At 46.2% G+C, this 21,979-nt stretch overlaps 1 protein-coding gene across 5 annotated transcripts in view; it reads right to left on the bottom strand.

Annotated features, from left to right (window-relative positions):
* LOC142786438 (ELAV-like protein 2) overlaps window positions 1-21,979 on the bottom strand; it is a 194,954-nt gene that overhangs the window by 95,275 nt on the left and 77,700 nt on the right. The window lies entirely within an intron of this gene.

Raw genomic sequence — 21,979 nt, 5'->3', positions numbered from 1 at the left:
TTCACACACTCAATTTAGGATTATATACACAACCAACTAATTTGTAACACAACGACGTCAATTCCATCACTCAACACTAATGGTCACCGCATTTTTTGCAGCCACTCGTCTTTGTAGTTCATACCGCTAACACTGAAAGTGTTGCGTTCCTAATTACGGGTGGATGAATCAATGTTGATGATGCAAACATTAATCGGTTGATTTCACTGCAGTCAAAATCACGAACAGGCTTGTCGATTCATCCGTGCATAACAGAGCCCTTCGCGGGTTAGACCTGTTTTTTGTGGAATTTGCCATTCTGTATCTGTGTTGCACACAAGACACTCCAAGTTTGTTTATTACGTGACCACAAACACGCTCTCTACGTAGCCCGCTGAGGGGGCCATGACTGCGCAACGAAATGCCCGTCTACCTTTTGGTTAACTTAATCAAGATCACAATAACACTGGCCGCCCAATATTCTCTTACGCTGAAATTGACAATTTGCACGCAATTGCCAATGCTTGAAAACTTGAGACCTTATGAACGTACTATCTACAGCAAAATTTTGCGGGACGCGAAATGTTGAATAAAGCTAAATTCTTGGTTTTTCTTGGAATGTTTTCCGAAATAAATGTTCCATACTGCGCTTGGCATTCAAACCTATACAATCACCAGCTTGATTACAAGCATTAAGCAGTGATATAGCAGAAATTCGCATTTGTTGTGGATTCAACGTCCCGCAATATTTTGCTGTTGATATTACATCCGTGAGCCAATATATACGAATCGTTGTTGTCAGTGCACGCCATATCCTGTTGAGACATTTATTTGATGAATTGCGTCAGAGCAATGCTCCCGACAGCAGATGACATGCCAGTAGACGGCGCAGACAGCGATACCGGCACGCGCTTCTACGGTCCGTACACTTCTGCTCAAGGGTGTACGTGCCGATAATACTAAACACCGAGTATCCGCAACAACATAGAAAAGTGAATCAAATCACTATCGACGGCTCATCGTGGAAAGATGGTGACTCCAAAGTAGAAAAAAAGAAGTTCCACTATCCGGTTCTAACCAGTGACCGCAATCAGCAACCACCGCGCGGAGAACAGTTCCTGCTGGAAGCAGCTGAGTATAAATGAGAGCGAACAGAACACGGGGCAGTAACTGACGAGCCAATACGATGGAACAAGCCAATGGGCGCTGCGTAAATAAAGCAACGCTGCCTTTCTTATTCACTCGGGCCATAGCGTACAGTATACGCTCTCACATTCTCTAGCCGCCACCGAGAAAACGAACGGCCAAAAAGCAAGCCAGTCGGAAACTCCACTGTTCCCTTCACCGCGATCTATATTTGACGCCGCAGCAGAGATGGTGTTGCTGCTGTTGCTGCCAGCACTCCTCATTTCCCGAAACAGTCCCCGAGAGAGACGATGGTAAAGCGGGAAAACGGGAAAGAAAGCGAAAAAGACTGACCCCTCTTACACCACAAGATAGAAAGAGAATATCACCAAAAGAAAAGATAGGAGAGACGCAAATGGCCTCAGAGAGCCGACCCCCGCTGCGGCCAAGGTCTAGGCTCGCCCGAGGATTACCGGCGTCATCATCATTACAGCAGCTGCCGGCCATTGGAGAGCTGGCACTCGGATGGCGGTGTGGCCTAAGCGCCGTCGCCTTCCTGTATGCCGAAGGCAGGCGTCGGTCAGGCTGTCTATATATAGACGTATCTAACATTCGTGATTGGCCAAGTCGCCGGATGCCCCGTGTGCTTCCACTGGATGATAAAACAACGTGGCCGCAGAAGCGTTCGACTAATCCCAGTATAGTATGAATGACTCTTGCGCATCAGGACGGCGGTGTGAGAACGCCGTTTCGCAGAATGCGATTTGACTCACGGCGTTCACTTTGCGGCTGTGATTTTAACACTCGTGAACTGGGAAATCCTGTTCGGCTGGCACCGGCCACCGATGTTGTTGCTCATTTATGCGCTAAGCCAAAAATCCAGATCGGTAACTTTAAAGCGCATAAAAAGTCTACACATTCCAGCCAACCTGCGTGCAAGGTATCAAAACTACCCCACCTATCATGGAAAGAAATAGAATGTGTGGATGGAAATAACTTTATTTGTACGTCCTGTACAGGGTGTTCCCACCTGCCTGGCCACCAGCCTGGCCCACAGCCACCAGTTTGACTTGTTCACAACCACGTTAAACTCATCTTGGGGCTAGGAGGTCGAGCCTCCTAGCTCTGTCGTGGGCTTACTGAACAGCCAGAACTTAGGGGATATGATGGTTAAGAGAACTCAGTTAAACTCTGGCTTACAGTTCTTATATTACACACTTCCAGCTTTTTCATATCACCTTGACCTGAAAGGTTTTGACTTAATTATTCAACTGTTCGTGCACGAAATCTATGTATTATTTGCAAATGTTGCATTTGATCTTTAAAACGTTAGCACAGCCCAATTACATACATTTTCTCTCAGTCACTAAATAAACCTTTCAGAATTGTATTCCCATTTCTCGATTGCATGTAGATGCTTCTGGGATTATTATCTATATAGTGTACATTATTGTAATTTATGTCGTTTTTATGTTGCGTATTATGTGTTTATGCTTTGTTTCCAGATAATAATCGCTTATCATGTTTATTTTTTACACAGTGTTATAGCTTAGATTTCAATATAAAGTTGATACATGTATTGAATCACAACTACAATATGTGCGCCCTGTTGTGGCGAACTGCTCGTGAGGTGCTATATCTCAATGTTTACCACGATGCTGCTACCACTCCGACTTTTACGTTGTGTTTATTTTCCTTTAGTGTTTTTATGTCGATGGGAACTAGTCAAGCTCTTTAAAACACACATTTCTCACAGTCCTATCTTTCTGAACGACAGAACGGAAAATAAGCTTTATTTGCCTTAGTTGGATCTGATATTCACCTGGAGCGCTTCAAAAATTCGGGTATTTTAGCTCATTATGAGCATGCATGCAGTACGCCGATTCGCTACGGTATTAGTACCCAACTCTCCACCCTTATTTTCCACTGTAGTCTTTCTGCTTGTAATTCCAGTGACGGCTGCGCAACCTTACAGCTTTTTTTTTTTTCACGAAAGTGTTTTATGCCGGGGCCCACCAAGACTTCAATGACGTATAGCTGTCACGGAAATGACGTCAAAAATACGCGATAAGAACTCAAAGAAAACGTTCCGTTATCGGGAGTTGAACCCGTGACCTCTGGGTCCATGGCAACAGATGCCGGGCATGCTATCCACTGCACAACGCATGGCCACATAATTCGAACCCTTCATTACGCCTTTTGTATTTACCGAAGCCCTCTCAACGTTTTTGGTAAAGTGCAGTAATCCATCATGACCGTGGTATCTGCGATTAGTTCCTCCAACGCACCGTTTCTAGGTGTCCGTCTCATTCGGCGCATTTCTAATAGGAGTATGCGCAACTTGGTTACCACCAAACACACCCCCAGAGGGCGATCGCACCCCAAGGGTAGTAGAGTTACCGTATATATGCTACCTCGGTAGCGCAGCAACTCTAAAGCGTCGGTGCCTCTTATGGCATTCATCCATACGAAAATATAGCTATGCAGCGCATACAGCAAGGCACCTGCTTCGTCTATATAGATGTACTAACTCCACTTACGCTCACCCCGTAAAAAAGCGGGGCTGGCCAGAAGACCAAGCAAAACGCGCACTGCAGTTCCCTATGGTCGGGACGTGGCGTTCAATAACCCAACACGCCGCGAGTAGATGACCTTAACCCAAATTCGGCATCCATTCAATCACGTTCTTCTGGATGTCCCATCGCTTTCTCTGGCTCCGCACTCACCTATGACCGAACGGGTTGGTTCAATCATTAGTGATGGATGTCAGTCTTAGCAATGGAGACATGTGACTAAGCGTTAACATGACTGCACCCACTTTAGATGGTGTTATAGATGTCAAATACAAATACACATTGCGCAAGCTCTCTCATGTGAATGTATAGTAAACATTAAACTACTTCTGTAAGAAAACGTCTTATTTTGGTCTTTAACCAATTCCTATGACGGAGAGATCAAACATGTTATCTTTTTTTTTTCAATACATTACGGTGTGGTTGTCACGCCTCATTATTTTCTTCTCAGCCTAGCCATTGCTAAAGAAGAATCTGTCGTTCATGAGCCGCACTCTCACTGGAACTAAGGCTGGACAAGCTGTTTTAAGTTTCCTACCATATCTACTAGAGGGAACTCTGGCGCTGCGATTATTCATGATGTACCTACAAGGATTAGAGGCAAAATTAGAGGGAAGTGGACTGGGCTTCAACCTCTCTTTAGTCAAACAAGGAATACTTATTGATCAGGCACTACCAGCATTAATGTACGCAGATGATATAGTGCTAATGGCTAACAACAAGGAAGATTTGCAGAGATTGATGGACATCTGCGGTAATGAGGGAGATAGGTTAGATTTTAGATTCAGTAGGGAAAAATCAGCAGTCATGATTTTCAATGACAACGAAGGTACTGAGCTTAAAATACAGGAGGTCACGCTAGAGATAACAGATAAATACAAATATCTGGGCGTATGGATAAGCAATGGGACCGAGTTTCTGAGGGAACACGAAATATACGTGACGACTAAAGGCAACAGGAATGCAGCAGTCATGAAAAATAGGGCACTGTGGAATTACAATAGGTATGATGTTGTGAGAGGAATATGGAAAGGGGTCATGGTTCCTGGGCTGACGTTCAGCAATGCGGTCTTGTGCATGAGATCAGAAGTTCAAGCAAGATTAGAAATTAAGCAACGTGGAATAGGTAGGCTTGCTTTAGGAGCTCACGGGAATACACCAAATCAGGGAGTACAAGGCGATATGGGATGGACATCATTTGAGGGCAGGGAAGCTAGCAGCAAGATAAAATTTGAGAAGCGATTGAGAGAAATGGGGGAAGAGCGTTGGGCTAGGAAGGTTTTCAGCTACTTGTACATGAAGAATGTCGATACAAAATGGAGGAAGCGAACCAGGAAGTTGACTGGTAAATACTTAGAAAACAGCAGGTGGCGAAACCAAAAAGAACTATCGGTTAAGAAAAAAGTGAAGGAAACGGAGACTGACATGTGGAGAATGGGCATGATTAAGAAGTCCGCACTAGAGATCTATCGAACTTTTAAGCAGGAAATTGTCAAGGAAAGGATCTATGATAATACTCGGGGTAGTTCTCTACTGTTTGAGGCCAGGACGGGAGTACTGCGAACCAAGACATATCGGGCCAAATACGAAGGGGTCGACACAGTATGCAGTGCGTGTGGAGAGGAAGAAGAAACTGCCGAACACTTGATAATGTTCTGTAAAGGGCTCCACCCTACAGTTCAGGATGATGGCGCAGAGTTTTTCAAAGCACTGGGATTTAGGGACAGCGAGGGCAAAATAGACTTTAAGTGGGTAGACTTAACTAGAAGGAGGTTATCTGATTGGTGGCTAAAGTCAAGGCACGAGTGAAAATTAAACCCTTCACTACGAAGTACGAATCCTCAACTTCATTATTTAAAGGGAAAAGAAAGATAAATGTAATGGTTAGCTCACTAAGTATTACGGCTAGGTGGCTTTAGCCGCCGCCCGATCTAAAGGGTACAGCCACATCCATCCATCCATCGTTAGCCAAGGGGCTCCAATATGAGTGCAGAAATTCACCCAATCTTCATGCTTGGGGATTCGAACTAATTTTTGGCCTTATGTATAGTCGCGTTTTGGCGTTTGTTTTGATTAAAAACATGAATCCTTGTCAAATTTCGTGAATGAATTTTGAGTTCTGAGCCTAAAGGCAGTGAAGTGGTGAAGCGGAATTGTTAAACATCTGCTGAACGTCGCCTTTCGGCAAAGCGTGTGCAGGCGACACGCAGTCACACGGACCCCCAAAAAAACCAAGCCTGTTGACTGGCCCTTTAACAAAGTGCCCAGTCTCGAGACGGCGACGTCATTTTCGTTTCCGTTCCCTGTGTCCGATCAGTCTGTCTCTCATTGCCCATTATCAGCGATTAGCATGTTCGAGTAGGAAACACTGTGGACATAAGCAGCTACTCGGTGTCTCACGGCGGTTCGGAGTACTCGAGGTATACCAATCTCAAGTTGGGTGACGTCTAGGCGCGCGAGTCCTTATCATGGGAGAGCGAGATGGCTTGTCGTAATGGAAGTGCGGGAGACTACAGGATTGTCTACCGTGGTGACGAGGTGTTGTCGATCGGCCGACAGATTCGAAGTGCACGCGCTTACTCCTGATTGGTCAAAGCAAGATCACGTGACCTACCCGCTCATGGAATGTTGTATAAGAAGACGACCGCTGCTATTTTTACTTCTACTACTATTAGTAGCAGCAGTAGTGGTGGCAGCAGCAGCAGCAGCAGTAGTAGTAGTAGTAGTAGTAGTAGTAGTAGTAGTAGTAGTAGCATATACATAGTAGTATAACCACTACCACTACTACTACTACTACAACCACACAAATGTGGCAAAGACAGCTCGGAACAAATAAAGAAAACCGTCCGATTTTTCGAGAAACCATTTCAGCGCTTTGGGCAGTGGTGTCCTCTGTGTGGAACCTTCTCCGACTCTCCGACGTGCTATTACGTAGAAACATCGCCACAGGCGGCGGACCAATTTAAACGTAAGGACCTGTTAGGGTTATAACGCTTAGATATGTTTACAGCACAGAAACATCCTTGGACATCCTTGGCCCATCACTAACGCAGAAGCCCGTCTCGCAAACGAAGTGGCGAGTGGCTGTTAAAAGTTGTTGCTAAGCTGTGCCACAGCCGCTCGCTAACTGTTAATAAATGGGGTGGGAGGGGGGTGGAAAAAGGAAGCCCAGCGAAGACCTGCGTCGTGCATCACTGATTTGAAAAGGAGTTCATTCATGGAGTTAGTCCAAACGATTACCTTCTACAGTTCAAAGAAGATTCGAAGAACCCAATTTCGCAGTTCAGTTTCAACGTCAAAAGTGGCTTCACTAAACGAAGCCAACCGACTGCTGCGACTACAACTTTAAAGTCTTCGCGATGACGAAATTGGTTTCCCAGGTCACGTGTTGTTAGGATCGTGTCAATTTTTTATTTTTCTATTTTCGGTAGTCCTATTCAGTGAATCCACACACAGCTGCGCTCTGCTCCTAAACAAAATTAGTATCACACAAACACCTCCCCCTCTCCAAAAAGAAAAAGAAAGGAAGGGAAAAATCAGCAAGGCTCAAGCCATGCAAACCATAGAACAGCGAAGCTCTAATCGTTACAACGACGACTTTCACTACAGAAAAGCTGTAATAACCGCCACAACTTCAAGAATCAATTACTTTCACTTATTTCCATAGCTATTCCTCTCTGTGGTCAACAATACTTGTGTGAATATAGTGAAGTGAAATTAGAATCTCGCAGTTAGCAGTGTGACATGATAATATGCTCGAGCTAATTATCATTGCTGTATGTCGTGCACGACACGTATGTGCACTCGCGCTTATATTTAATTGTACTGCGCATAAACATACTTCCTATACATTGTGGTTGTTTTGAAATAAGCCTTAGTTATCAGTTCAGCGCCTCCCCTATCTCGTCTCGTTTTAAGCCATGATTTGTCCTTTATCGTCGAGATGTGCAGAACAAGAACGGAGAGGCTGAAGAAAACAAAGCTTGCCTGGTCAGCTTTGCGAAGGCGCCGCAGGAATTCCACTAATTAACCTTAGCGTCGCTCAATTCAAACTGTTTATCCACACGTACATTCACTTCATTAAATGGCTCGAAGCATGAAGAAAGCACAATATCGCTTGACATAAAAGCGCGGTATTTGCTGCAACACTCCATTAAGAAGTCCTTAATAGGCTTCCGACAATTGGAGCATTTCATCACCTCTTTTGTGTACAACGCTGACTTAAAAAATGGGCGTCACGCGATGCTCTTTTGATAGTGATCGAGACCGACTGGAGCAGTGTTTTCTTGCTCTGCTTGGTTCATTTGCACTAGCCATAGCCATCGAATAGAGGAAATCACGGATGAAGAATTAGGAATCGATCGGTAGTCAGTCGCGATTGTTCGCTCACACTTAGGCTCCCTTCGAATCACGAGTGACTAGCACGGGTGCCACAGCGGAGAGCCCCGCAAGTTTCGACCACTTGGGGTTATTTAACCTGCACCTAAATCTAAACGTACGAGCATAGAACATTTCAATTTCATCTAAATGCGGCCGACGCGGCCTAGATTGGATCCTGCAACCTCCTGGCTGCAGCAGCCAGGCAAAACCCCGTGCTGACTTAGCACTATTTTGTTGCCTTCGCTCTGCTTATGAATACCTCGAAAAATGCTGAACTAGCCCAACCCAGATTTGATGATATGAGTAGACAGTGCAGGGTTTTAAAAAGGAAGCGTTCTCCTTCACCAACGTTAGTTGCTGCTAGCGGCTAGAAAGTGCGTGAGCTGACTAGAGTAACAATCTGGGCTTCTCTGTGCAGCATGACACAAGGTAAATGGACAAGAGACGAAGTCAATGAAGAGGCTTGACACACACGAGCGCTGTGCTCAGTCAAGCTACAACTAGCGTACTCACGTTGGGCAACATTCCACGCTAATGCACGAGACGACATCTGCGACGCCATCGAAGGCACAAACTGGGCACTCCAGTAGTCCTTATCCGACGAGAGCGAGGCACCCCAAACAGACGCGCAGTACGCTTGCATCGCAAACATGGCGTCGCGATGAGCGCAAGTGTCGTTTTCTCCACGTCTGCTCGACCGACTGTCGTCTGCTCGACGCGGGCCGACAAACAAGAGCGGCTGCACCAGACGCGCGCGCGCGTCTCCCGTCCGGCGCGGTTGTGGAGCAGGGGCGAGGAACGCTAATGCAAAGCTTTGCATACCCTGCACTAAAGTTGGTGTTCCAGCGTTCTGCGAAACGCAAATGCGCGTCCCTGTCGTGCACGCGCACTCGAACGCGCCCGTTATAGGCAACGCATAGGCGCCGAAGGGGCATATAGCTTCCGCGTTCCACGCGCTTCTCTTCGGGATACCCGTGCTCATCCTTCATTGGCGGAGAGGAGGAAAAATGAACCAAAAACGCTCGAGCAGCCAAGAAAATGAAGAGGACGATGCCGAAGAAAGCGAAATAAAACGATCCTGCCGGGCAGAAAGCTTCGAAGAAACCGCGAGACCAGGTCGCACCACGGCCTGGGTATTTGCGGAGCGATCGCGCGCTCAGCGAGCTCCAAAAATAAAAAAAAAAATACACGCGAGGATGGAGGGTTCGTTCTCGTGGGAGCTGTGGACGGTGCAGGGTAAATAAACGGACGGAAATGGAGCGCGGTAAAAGCACGGACGGCGTGGCGTTCTCGAAGCCCAGGCAGGTTGCTGTACGGGTTTCCCTTAAGAGACAGGGCAGCCTTTCGTCTGTAGGGCAGTTGCTAAAAGCTCCGCGTTTAAAAGCCACCAAACGCGCCACAAGCTCGCCGACAACTTTCCGCGGCAACAGAGTGAGAGAGGGTTGAAACTCGTGCATTTATTCGTGAACGTCGTGCATACCTGGGGACACGCCGGTACCTTGTGGCTGATGGTCTTCTCTCACAATCATTGTGGGCCAACTTGGGGACACGTGCTTGATGAACGCAGTTGCTGGAGGAACGACGCAGGAACACATATCCGGCCGTGTTTTCACGCGTTACAAGTGCAGAAATCAAGATATCGTAAGGATGTCTACTCAAAAATTCAGAAGCCTTCCACGTATCACCGAAATTGGGGCAAGCGAAGCTTATCGTGGGAGTGATTGACGTACCGCTATGATTTTTTATGTTTTTCTATCTATCTATCTATCTATCTATCTATCTATCTATCTATCTATCTATCTATCTATCTATCTATCTATCTATCTATCTATCTATCTAGCTATCTATCTATCTATCTAGCTATCTATCTATCTATCTATCTATCTATCTATCTATCTATCTATCTATCTATCTATCTATCTATCTATCTATCTATCTATCTATCTATCTATCTATCTATATATCTATCTATCTATCATCTAAGTTTCCGTCTTCCTTTCGAGGCGTTTGCTATCGCTTCCTTTTTTCTATCTTTCTTTTTCTCCTTTCATTTTTTTTTGTTTCTGTCGTAGAGTGCAATTTCCTCTGCTAACTCTATGCTCATGCGTTAAATCGAACCTTCATCGATGTTCCTAGCATTGAACGCCTCAGGTTGATACATGCAACAACGACGGTAACGCGTTCACATACATGGGTTCAGCAATGAAATGGGTCAGCGTAAAACAAAAAAAAAGTGTCCGTGATCACAGATCAGACTGTCACATAAGTAACGGCTCATCGCCGACAAGTCCGTGATCTAGAGAACATCGATTATTGTGAAACGAAACGCACAAACACGCACTACACTAACCGGTGTAGCTGGGACAGAGCTAATCTCTGTACGCTTGCAGAAGCCTGCTTTTTTGCTGTACAGACAAGGCCGCCGAATTATGCAATTCATATGAAGCAAACTTGAAAAAAATCAGCAACAAGGCGAAACTAAAATTGTATTGTTTTTTAGTTCTTTTTTCTTTTTCTAGAACCATGGTAGGAAAAATAAACGTTCTACAATATACGAGCTGTTCAAAGTCGAGTTCACGGAACGCAGTGAGGCTGCCAACAGAGGCATGAATTTAAAAAAAGCGAAAAAGGCATGCAGATATAGAAAAACAAAAACCGCAAAAATAGATATGTGAAAACTTGTCGCAGAAGTTTACTTTGAAGCACAGGTTGGGGCCACTTCCCCGCAGCTTTGGACGGCATCTCTTTGTACCCTCTGTTCTTGGGCCGCACGCAATGATGAAGAAAAAAGAAACACCTGCACGAAGTTTTTTTGTTTTTTTTTTCTTGAAGAAGGAATATACAACCTTTGGTACGAGTGCAGGCAGACGAGCTTGCAAAACCGAAAGAAAAGTGGGTGAGAGTTTCCATCTGCGAGATGTTATTTTTTTGTTGGTAATGCCCCCTCCCCTTCTCCACCGCCCAAAATATACGTATATAAAAACACGCGTAAAAACTGAGCGAGTTAACGTAAACTGTGAAGCCTACAACACGTATTCACGGCGAAAACTGAACGCAGAGCTTCGATGAGCAAGTGGGATGAACGAAGAACGCAAAGAAAAAATAATCAATAAGTTGGCAACCACAGCAGTGTGCGGCATTGCCCGGCAAACTGCTGAGTTACGGAGGCTAAAAGAGAAAAGAAAAAGAAAAACTGATGCCCTGGAAACACAAAAAAAACAAAGTAAAGCAACAATCGACCGAAACTTGCACCACCCTCGGCATCAATGCGCAGGCAGAGAGCGGGTGACAGGGGAAGCACGCAACTTTCTGAAACATCGACATTGATGACAGCAAACGCGGAACAAAACAAAACAAAAAAAAAGCGGGAGAACGCAGCCTTGATAGCTAACGGGACCCTTCACACCACCCCCTGTTTTCTCCTCCTCCCCGAAAAGACTTCCCCGTGCAAGTATGAGCAAAAGAGGAAGGAAACATACGACCGCTGGATATTTCACCGGGTGGATACACTGTGAAGCAAACGTGGCGATGTAATGCACGTTTCTTTTCTGTTTTCTTTGCAGCAATTTAGATCCACTATTATTGTTTTTTTTTCTTTTTTTCTCGTTGCCATGATTCCTGGTGCAGCATTTCGAATACCCTATAGCTTCTTTTTTTTTTTACTTTTCTCCCCCTTTCGGCCAGCTCCTTCCTATTTGTAATTCTTTCCTTTAATTTTTTAACCACATTTGCAAGCCTGCAGATTTTTGCTTTCTATTTTACTTCCTTGATTTATAATCAATTTTTTCGTCCTCTTGTTTTTCTGTCCCCTGCCCGGCATCGCGGGCAACGTGCTGGCAATGGGTGGGTTTCGTTGGCCGAAAAGGGGTTCCCGAAATAGCGTGCCGTACCCCATAGCGGCCGGAGAGCGTGCCGAACGCCGGGCAGAAATCGACCAAGCGCAGAGAAGAAACCGAGTTTATTTTATTTTTTTATCATTTTCTGCTCACTCGATGAAGCGAGGACTACGACGCTAACTCAAGCCATTTCTTCTTTTTGGTGGCCCTTCATCTGACCGCCTCAGTTTGTTAGGTTCAAAAGAGACTCGGACACTCGAAAAACCAACGTTTCCGGAAGGACTTGACTGAGGCGCGCGTGCAGCGCGTCGAATGGGCCGATAAGCATGGATCGCAACAGGCGAAGATGATAGATTTTTTTTTTCGTTTTGAATCAGTGAAAACCGAACCTTTGGGTGGTTGTTTTTACTTTGTTTTTTTTACAAGGCGAAAGCATTGAATATTTGATGATGTGGCAACACGAGTGATCAAAACGACTACAACGCCGTGGCGTCGTCACCCCATAATGTCACCGTTACGCCATAGGGCACCAAACTTCATGACGTCACGTAACTCTACACACAGCCCCCAACTTCATCGCATGACGTCACTTGGTCGTAGGCTTATCACGATTTTGGAGAGAATAAAAAAAAACACGTTCAGTGCAGAAAGATTTTTTGAGGGAAGGTAAGGGTGTGGTTGGAATATAAAAGTGACTCAAACGAAAACCATGTTTTTGTCTCAAAGCCTTCTGGCTATTTTATTATGAGAGCCTTCTATTTATGTATCACTAGTATAGAAATACGGCATCTGTCGGCGACGTGGACGAAAATGTTATACAAAAACTCACGTGATGAACGGATGATATCCTAAGATAAGATCGCGAATTTATGCGACAACGTCATCTGATAACGTCTTAGGTTGATTGATTGATATGTGGGGTTTAACGTCCCAAAACCACCATATGATTATGAGAGACGCCGTAGTGGAGGACTCCGGAAATTTCGACCACCTGGGGTTCTTTAACGTGCACCCAAATCTGAGCACACGGGCCTACCAACATTTCCGCCTCCATCGGAAATGCAGCCGCCGCAGCCGGGATTTGATCCCGCAACCTGCGGGTCTGCAGCCGAGTACCTTAGCCACTAGACCAACGTGGCGGGGCCGACAGACATGGATTGGCAAGCCCGACGAACGTTTTCGTGGCGTGCTGGTGTACTTGCTGGTGACTCGAGAAGACCGCAGTTTTTTCTGTGTCCGTGAACTGGAGCGTGAATATGTGATGTGTTTTGTGCACAGGACATTCGCAATCTGTACGGCTGCAAATCCGAACGGTTGGGCGATGCTGCGTGGCGAGTAGTCACGGAAAAGAGACTGAAGTTGCGAGTGTTTTCGTTTCCTGAGAACAACCGAAGAAGAAAATGGGAGTGAGTAGTTTCTAAAGCTGACGTTGACATCCGTTTTCTTCGTGACCTGAAGGTACGTGTGTCCATACTACATATTTCTAATTGGTTTCAATGGCCCCAAATCCACCATGTTTCGTTCTTGCTCTAAGATAAAGGTGTCATGTGTGCTAATTTTTCGGCGTAAGTCCTGGCATTAAAATAATAAACGCGCATTTACATTTTCAGAACAGGCGTTTTTTCCTTCAGGGTCGGTAAACATTTTGCTATTGGCGATTAGCGCCTCGGACCTTTATTACTTCTGTTCACTTGGATGATAAAAATCACAGGAATTACTTTTGGGCATAACATTTTTTTGCCAGTATTCATACCACTTTGTTGCGGTCAGCACTTTAGCATATGTTTTCTTGACGTATAGATGCTTGAAGACACTTACGGTAAGGCGCTTTCTTGATTGGTTTTCAGGAGCAATTTCTACGTCATGCTAGAATATTCAGGAACCACTGCTTAAATATACCGATTGAATAACCAACAGTGAAGTAAAAGCGCCCACGGGGGCTATAGATACATGGTTTAATGTAGACACAGTACTAACATTTTTCAGGACCCAAGATATATGACCGACGGAGTGCCCAGAGCAAAAGAGGGAGCGTCGCTTCTAGTGTCGGTTACAAGATGTTTATTGTGAAACGAAAGATGTTGTTTTCTCTCGCAATGGTCCTGACCATAATAATATGCTGAATAACATACTTGTAGCAGCAGCACACTCTTTTCAATAACTACATGTCTACGAAGACAGTTGTTTAAAAGGGTATAAATAAGACAGCAGAAACTTTCCAAATGACTAGGAACAGTTTCTTGCAATGCTCTGCATAGTGCATTTGTGCATGTGTGTAAATAAATAAAGAATGAATAAAATTCACCTTATATATTTCTTCACTTTGTTGGTTCATCAAGTTTTGCTCTTGTAGATCGACCACACGTTCGATAGCGTACAATATTTGACTTTTTTTGTCGAAGAAATGACTCGCACGTGAATCTGTAAACGCTTTAAACTACAAAACATTACTTAAACCAGCACCCCTTTTGACCCAAAAGGCAGAATAAAGCTATTAAGCGTGTAAAACATGCTGCCAACGCTTCATCGTTTGCTGGGAGACGATGGAGGCAATGCATTCACTGCCTCCCGTATACGAGCGCACACTCGGGCAGAAACGAGTGACGTCACGGTGGCAGTGAGCTGGCCTGATAGTCTAGGTGGCATGGACCGATCCTGCAGGTAATGAAACACTAACTGATGTGCCCAATCCAGACGATGGTTTTTCTCTGTCAATCGCACTGCCCCCTCTCCCAACCAACCAAACTTATGGACTGAGAGTCTATCTTCTATTGCTTTCTAGACTCTTGTGGCAGCCTGTTCTTCACCGAGCGAATGTCAGTTTTCGCCATCAATTTTCCACAGCTTCGCTAGGATGCAACCCTATAGCGTCGCTGTGAAAGACTGAAGGCGTTACGATGATTAAAGCGCCTCGCATCCACCGATACACGATGCAGAGCACTTTTAATCGCATTAACTGGAGCTCCCTTTGTCGTGAAGCTGGGCGGGACCTCGCGCGCAAACATGGCACGACAGATGCGAAGCGGGCGGACCGGGTGACCCAGAAAAAAAGAAGCAATAAACAAATAGAAAAGCAAACATCACTACAAAGCGAGCGCGGATCCAATCAGATTCGAGTGCAGACTATATGATTGCCTTGTTTATTCAGGCAGGAACGGGCGGCTGGCTCGTTAGTACATACTATCGCTCAATTTCCTGTTTTTCTCGCGTTATACTTCCTATTACCAAGTTCCTCCATTTGTTGGAATGCGATACTGTCCACCAAGTAAACAAACAAAAAAGTACCCTGTTCCAAGATAACCGTCCGACTAAGCATCAGATGAATGAACTTAACAAATCAAAGAATAACAATAACAAAGGTGGCTAGACAAACAAAATCAAGCCATATCCCTGGCGGCATAACGGCGCGGTAAAAGAGACATGAATAAAAAAAAGATTACTGCACCTGGTGTGATAACAGACGCATGTTTACACAAGGCGATCAGGCAGTGCCCCGTGGACGTTGAGGGATAAGGCGTGTATACAGACGGCCGTTTCACGGATGAAGGCCATATCAGCCTTGGATTACGTCGTACGTGGGAGTACGCACCGGACGGTTGTCACAAATAACAACGTACGGAAACGTGGTGCTGTGATGTCAAGCTAATTGTAGAAGCGCAAAAATCGTTTGACTTTAGCGTGTGCGAGCGGCAGCATTTCTGCACCACAGCGGCACATGACGCAGCCGATTCACAAAGAGGGCGGGCGGCAGTAAGCGCGTATATAGCTTGTGAATTCGGCGTCACGCCCTCTCCTTATGAGAAGAAAGAGCGCGCAGGTCCGTGTGGAGTTTCTGTATGTGCTCCCTACAGGAGTTATGTATATATGCTACCTAAACGTATAGCGTATGTGGCCACTCGCCCTGTTCCCTCATAGGATGAGCGCGTGGCACCCAGTCTAAACGTCACGCGGTGACGCGCTGTAACGCGTGCGTGTGGTCAGGTCCTTCTCCGAATGCCATTCCACAGGGAAACCACTCCCAGTCATGTGCAGCAAACGCGCTCTGGAACACTGACACAATTGCAGCATCACATTGCACAAGTTCAGTAATGCACTTCTCTGGGTGAGTTGGTTCATAGTGATTGAAAAAAAAAAACTAGCGAAAAACCAGATGAAGACAGTGAAGAACAACAACCACACAGGACTGTGTAGTTGTTGTTCTTCACTGTTTTTGTGTGATTTTCACTGGTTCTTCTTTTCCTATCATATTACCATGTGGCTCATCGCGGCAATTGAACACCGCCTATTGGAAACACAAAGGCCCGCCTTATAAACATTAAACAGCCTATGACACGAAGTTCTGAAATATTAAACAAGTATTAAACGAAACGTTCTCATCTGGGCTCTTGATATGTTGGAGACTTGTTCAGGAGAACGTCACCTTATGGTGGCGCCCTCAACACCTTTCCAGCTTTTCTCGAGAGTTTGAACTCCTTGCGCGTCTCTAACTTTTATTTTCTCGATTATTTACTGCGATGGTATAGGCTTCGGAACACAAATTACGAGCAAACTTATTCGCCTAGCCATGGTTCCTGTTCGAAGCGTGGTAATATGCAACAACAACAACAACAACAACAACAACAACAACAACAACAACAACAACAACAACAACAACAACAACAACAACAACAACAACAACAACAACAACAACAACAACAACAACAACAACAATAATAATAATAATAATAATAATAATAATAATAATAATAATAATAATAATAACGTTGTGAAGTTCAACGTCCGATATCGACGATATCATTATGAGAGACGCCACTGTGGAGGGCTCCAGAAATTTAAACCGTGTGGTGTTATCTAAAGAGCGCTGACAACACAGAATACACGGGCCTCTACTATTTAGCCCCCACCGAAACGCGACCACCACCGTGGTGTGGCTCGAACCCGTGAGCTTCGGCACAAAAAGCGAGCGCCGTAACCCCACCAGACCAGCACGGTGGATATGCGCGTTAAAAATAACCCCCCCCCCCCCCCCAACCTCCGCGTGTCACGGTTTCATGCAACTTGAATTTGCGCCTCAAAAGGTGACCCACCTCTGGCTTCAGAGACATTCGAGACATGGAAACAGATTTTGTGAGTAGTGGGTAATGGCGCAGTGTAGGTTGTCTGCACGCGCTAGTTGGCAACGACGGTACAAGGAACCGACAAATTCGAGCCCCGACTTGCCACCGCTTCTTTATTTCTAACTGAACGGATACCCACACTAGCTGTATATGTTGACGAAGAAAAAGACAAAACTTTATTTTGAGAGAAGGGCTAGAAAAGGGGTACTCAGGAGCATGTTGGTTGGGGCCCCAAGTCCAGGGCTCCACTGGCTTGCGCCATTTAACTAATATAAATCAGAAGCGCTAATTGCACCTCTTGGTTCGAGCTGGCAAAGTGTGCCTCCCACTGCTCCAAAAAAGTTATGATGGTGTTGCCCAAGAAGATTTACAATTATGTGGCTTTTCAGTCATACTCCCAGAGATGTGACAAAATGTGGACAAAATGTTACGAGAAACTATAGTGCGAGCGCAGACAACCTTCGAGGTAGAACATGATAACATTGCTCATTCATGATTGCTTCCGCGCGATCACGAACCAGCCCATTTTCCCACCTCCCAGTCTTTCCAAAGGTGCGAAGCGGCCTCGAGTCCTTTTTCATTCTGCGTCTCAGTTTTTTTCTGCCTTTTCCTCACTCTTTATTGTGTTAATTTCTTTTTTTCCTCCGTGTATTTTCTTTCTTTCTTTCAATTGATCACTTGCTTTTTCTCTTTCCAAATTTTATTTTAGGTGTTGCCTGCGTTACGCCAAACGACCAGAGCACACGACAGCCCGAGCCTCTCAAGAGAAACGAACTTGATATGCTCATCAGAGCACTAGAAGAAGAAGAGGAAGGAGACTTCCCTTGGTGCGAGCGCACCCTCAATATGCTTCACGATGCAATGGCGGGTTTTACATGCGGTATACGCAAAGCTACATGAAACGATTACAGCATATGACAGCCTGGGTGCCCCGCCGTGGTGGTCTAGTAACTAAGGTACTCGTCTGCTGACCCGCAGGTCGGGGGATCGAATCCCGGCTGCATTTTCGGTGGAGGCGAAAGTGCTCAGATTTGGGTGCACAGAAAGAAACTCGACGTGGTTGAAATTTCTGAAGCTCTCCACTACAGCGTCTCTCATAATCATATGGTGGTTTTGTGAGTTTATAACCCACATATCAAGCGATCATCAACGACAGCCTGGATTCTTAAAGGGTTCCGCACTAAACAGATTCTGTGGACGGTGATGACGTCCGACAGTGGCAAGCCATGTCACAATCACAGGACTTGACAAAGGCCAAGAGTAGAGCATGGTACGCGAATGCGGGCGCGCAACGCGACACCGCACCGCCATAGCAGCCCCGCCGAACCCGCGTTCGCGAGGAAAACAAAGAATGAACAGAGAAACTCAATAGGAAATGGGAGCACTGGGGGCCATTCATGCGCTCGGGTTCCGGCCCTATGCATCGAGACGCCGGCGGATAAGGTCAGCGGAGCAGGGATGGACGCTGCATCTTTCGGCGAACAGGGGAGTAATCTGACCGTCACCAGCAGCGGCGACGCGGTAACCACGTTACTCCCGGTTCAAGGGCAGCGATTGATTGAAAGAGACGGCGACCCGATATCCGATCGCCAACGCGGCGACGGACAGGAGAGTAAGAGATCATGTAAGAGGAGGTGGGGTGGCCGGCGGAGTAACGACCAGGACTTCACAGGAGACCGAGATACGCAGACAAAAACGAAACTCTCTGATGGAGGGAAGAGGGGAGAGAGATATAAAAAAAGGGAGAGAGGGGCGAAAGCCCATATAGTGACCCACACGTGGTGCCCACCGAAATCAAGCTCAGTTTTTAGGAAGGGAGAGCACGCGAAGCGACTCCCGGTGCGAAACAGCGTACACTGCGAATCGAATAGGTCGGACAATGGGGGAAGGAACAAGAGGGAGAAGGAGAAGGCAGCGTCGTGGATGCCGTGCAAGGAGGGTCACGATTGTAAGAGAGGGTTTTACAAACAACGAAGAAGACTGTACGTGTGCGAATCGTTAGGAATGGCTTCGCACAGTTGGTGTTGCGGGGGAAAGGGAACAACTAAGACACAAAGAGGGAGAAAAATAAAGGAGACGCCCGATTCGCACCACGCGACCCGCGCGAGCCACCGCGCCAGGCGGGCAAGCCACCGCAACAGCGACGACCGTACAAAAGAGGGGATTTACCCCACTGTTTTATTAATATCTTTTCGTTGTTCCGTAAGAGGCGGTGGTGGGGTAACAGGCGGCGAGTGGGGGCACTGGAGGGGTTGTCGGTGGGGGTAGGGGGGTGTACGCGACCAGCTGTCGTTTGTGTGCGCACGCGCCGGAGCTGGAGAAAGGCCTTCACGTACAACCCCCTCCCCCATAAAGCTTACGGGCACGCGCGTTAGTGGCTCTCTTCTTTCTCAGCCCCCTGCTCCCTCGTTTCATACGCCGGGAGGTGGGGGGTGGCTTTGTGTTTGCGTGCGAGTGCACCGTTAGACTGAAAAGAAGGAAGAATTAAAAAAAAGAAAAAGTTGTACAGCAGCCCTACCATAAACCGCTTCACATACCCCCCCCCCCCCCCCCCCCGCCTTCCCCTGCGTTCTACTTGTCGCCAGTATACACAAGTCCCGTTCGGAGGCAATACCGGTTTTTCTTTTTCTTCCTCTCCCGCAACGTCCACGTTCTACCTCGGTGGCGATCGATGAAAGGTGTCGATTCGCTGCACCAAGATCAAAGAAACGCACCGCCGGTGGAAGACAGTTGTCTCACGCAAAACGGGCTCGTAAAACGGGCCCTTCTTTCAGCACACTGTAAACACGGCTTTTATCCGGGGCGCTCGTCCCTTTTCGTTTACTTTAGGCAAAAAAGGTGGTGGATGCTGCTAGCCACTGTTACGTGGAAGGATCGGTTACATTACAGCTGGTAGTCCCTAACGCCATTGCGTAGCAACAGAAACGGTCAGAGTACATACGGCTGTAAGTTCTAAGTACGGTATCTGTCGACCGGAGCTTGGCCAGTTGAAATAAGCAGTGAAAAATAATCATGCCCAAACAATCCACGATATAATGACAACTGCGAAAGGTGTTGCAACGTACGTTTATTTTTATAGTCATTGAAGTTATAGAATATCTTTGGCTTTACGTGACACCGCAACGATATGATTACACGGGGCGACGTAGTGGAGGGCTTGGGAAAATTTTGAATATGTTGTGTTTTGTAGCGTGTGCTAACGACGTAGCACGCTACATTGTCTAGTGGCGTCTCGCCTTCGACGAAAGTCGACCACCGCGGCCGGAATCAAACCTGCGACCTTCAGGTTAGCATCCAAGCCCCGAAACAATTATCCCGCCGTAGCGGACAGCAGCTGCCTATAAACAATCGTATCTTCTAGTTTAAACCATCTTCATCGAGCGCAGAACCCTGCAGTCTTCATTAGCGCTCACAGAACTGAAGACATAAACAAAACCAACTACACATGTCTATTAGGTCGTCTATACAATAAATATTAGGATATGCTTCTCGCTCCCAAGTATGTCTTCCGATTACTAATTTAATTTTTTTAAACCCGCTAGAGTTAAAGACAGGTGGTCGCAATTTCTACTACGCCTCGGCTATGGCGTCTCTCATAATCGTATTGTGGTTGTCGGACTTTAAACCGCAGATATGTTTCTAACACGCCGTGGTGCTGCGTTTGTTATGGTGGCCTTTTGCTCACGCAGTGCTCGAGGCTCGTGTATTTAAATTGAGAGGCAAGTAATAGAACACCAGGTCATCAAAACTTCCGAAGCTGTCCCTATCACGACATCGCTCATAATTATATCGTGATTCGGAAAAGTGAACCCTTAAATATTGATACAGAACTGGCGATTGACTGAGAGTTGGCGTATTTTTGGCTCTCAAACATTGCTCGATAGCGCCACTTTCTTGAATTTCGCGCATCTGACAATTCGCTGCTCAATGGGTGTGTACGCAGTATCATGTTACCAGCGCATGCAAACAAAGTGCTTCAAGACACACGCTGAACGAGAGAAGCGTGCCTTCTCGTTATATCTGCTTCAGTTCCACAGTGAACGAAATCCCCATGACAATCAAGTAATATTTCGGCACGCTGGTACAGGTATTTACATAAGTTATTTGCTGATATTTGGTATTTTGTGGCGCAAGGGCCTTGCGATGGCCAAAGAGTGCCAATTTGCATAAGTTAGCGACTGGCCGAAATCACACGGAGCCATATCTGACGGCGGCAGGCGCTATATTAGGCTACGGCCGCTTCGCCTTTCCGAGCACAGACGCCCGCAGCCAGACTAAACAAGCCGAAGAAAGTTTATAATCACTAACCATATATACAGGATATTTTATATAGACTACCCCGTGTTCGTGGTGAGCTAAGGAGAGACGTTGGTATGACTTTTAATCATTTTACTTCTTAACCGTGGATCAGTTTGGTACATAGCGCAGTTGTCTCATGTTTCGCGTTGGTTTAACGCAGTCTCGTGTCTATAGCGTTGGCGTCATACGTTTCCGTACGTTTGGCACACATAAGCCCAGAAAGGCCGCGTGCACACGCGTGACGTCAGCGCCTGCCCGCTTGTAAATGCGCCATCGTCGCCAAAGAGCTAATCGGTCTGCTTGAGCCAGCGAACTGACCTCGAAACGCAACACTCTTAGAAGAAAAAAAAAGAGTGTTCAGTTAGTAGGGGCGTGTGCTTATTTCTTTCCGTGGTATTTTACTACCTTCGCGGCATACTAATACTATCCAGCAGGTAGTAGATCTTGTAAGTGCAGCCGTTACTAACCAGGTAACCTTTCTTAGTGTTTTTAACTAAGCAACTACTGAGCCACCTACGTTGCCAGATCTTTCGTAGATGCCGCAGTATAAATTTTGCCAAAATGATGACACCGTAAGCAAAATTTAAGCAAGCTATGTTTTCATTGACTACTTTGCAATAGAAGTTTCGTGCTACGTAATGGCACACACATAAGCACATGATGATGTGTA

Source organism: Rhipicephalus microplus, unplaced genomic scaffold (genome assembly GCF_043290135.1).
Source record: "Rhipicephalus microplus isolate Deutch F79 unplaced genomic scaffold, USDA_Rmic scaffold_24, whole genome shotgun sequence".
Lineage (NCBI taxonomy): Eukaryota > Metazoa > Arthropoda > Arachnida > Ixodida > Ixodidae > Rhipicephalus > Rhipicephalus microplus.
The sequence above is the reverse complement of the archived record's forward strand: the minus strand, read 5'-3'. Positions and strand labels throughout refer to the sequence as shown.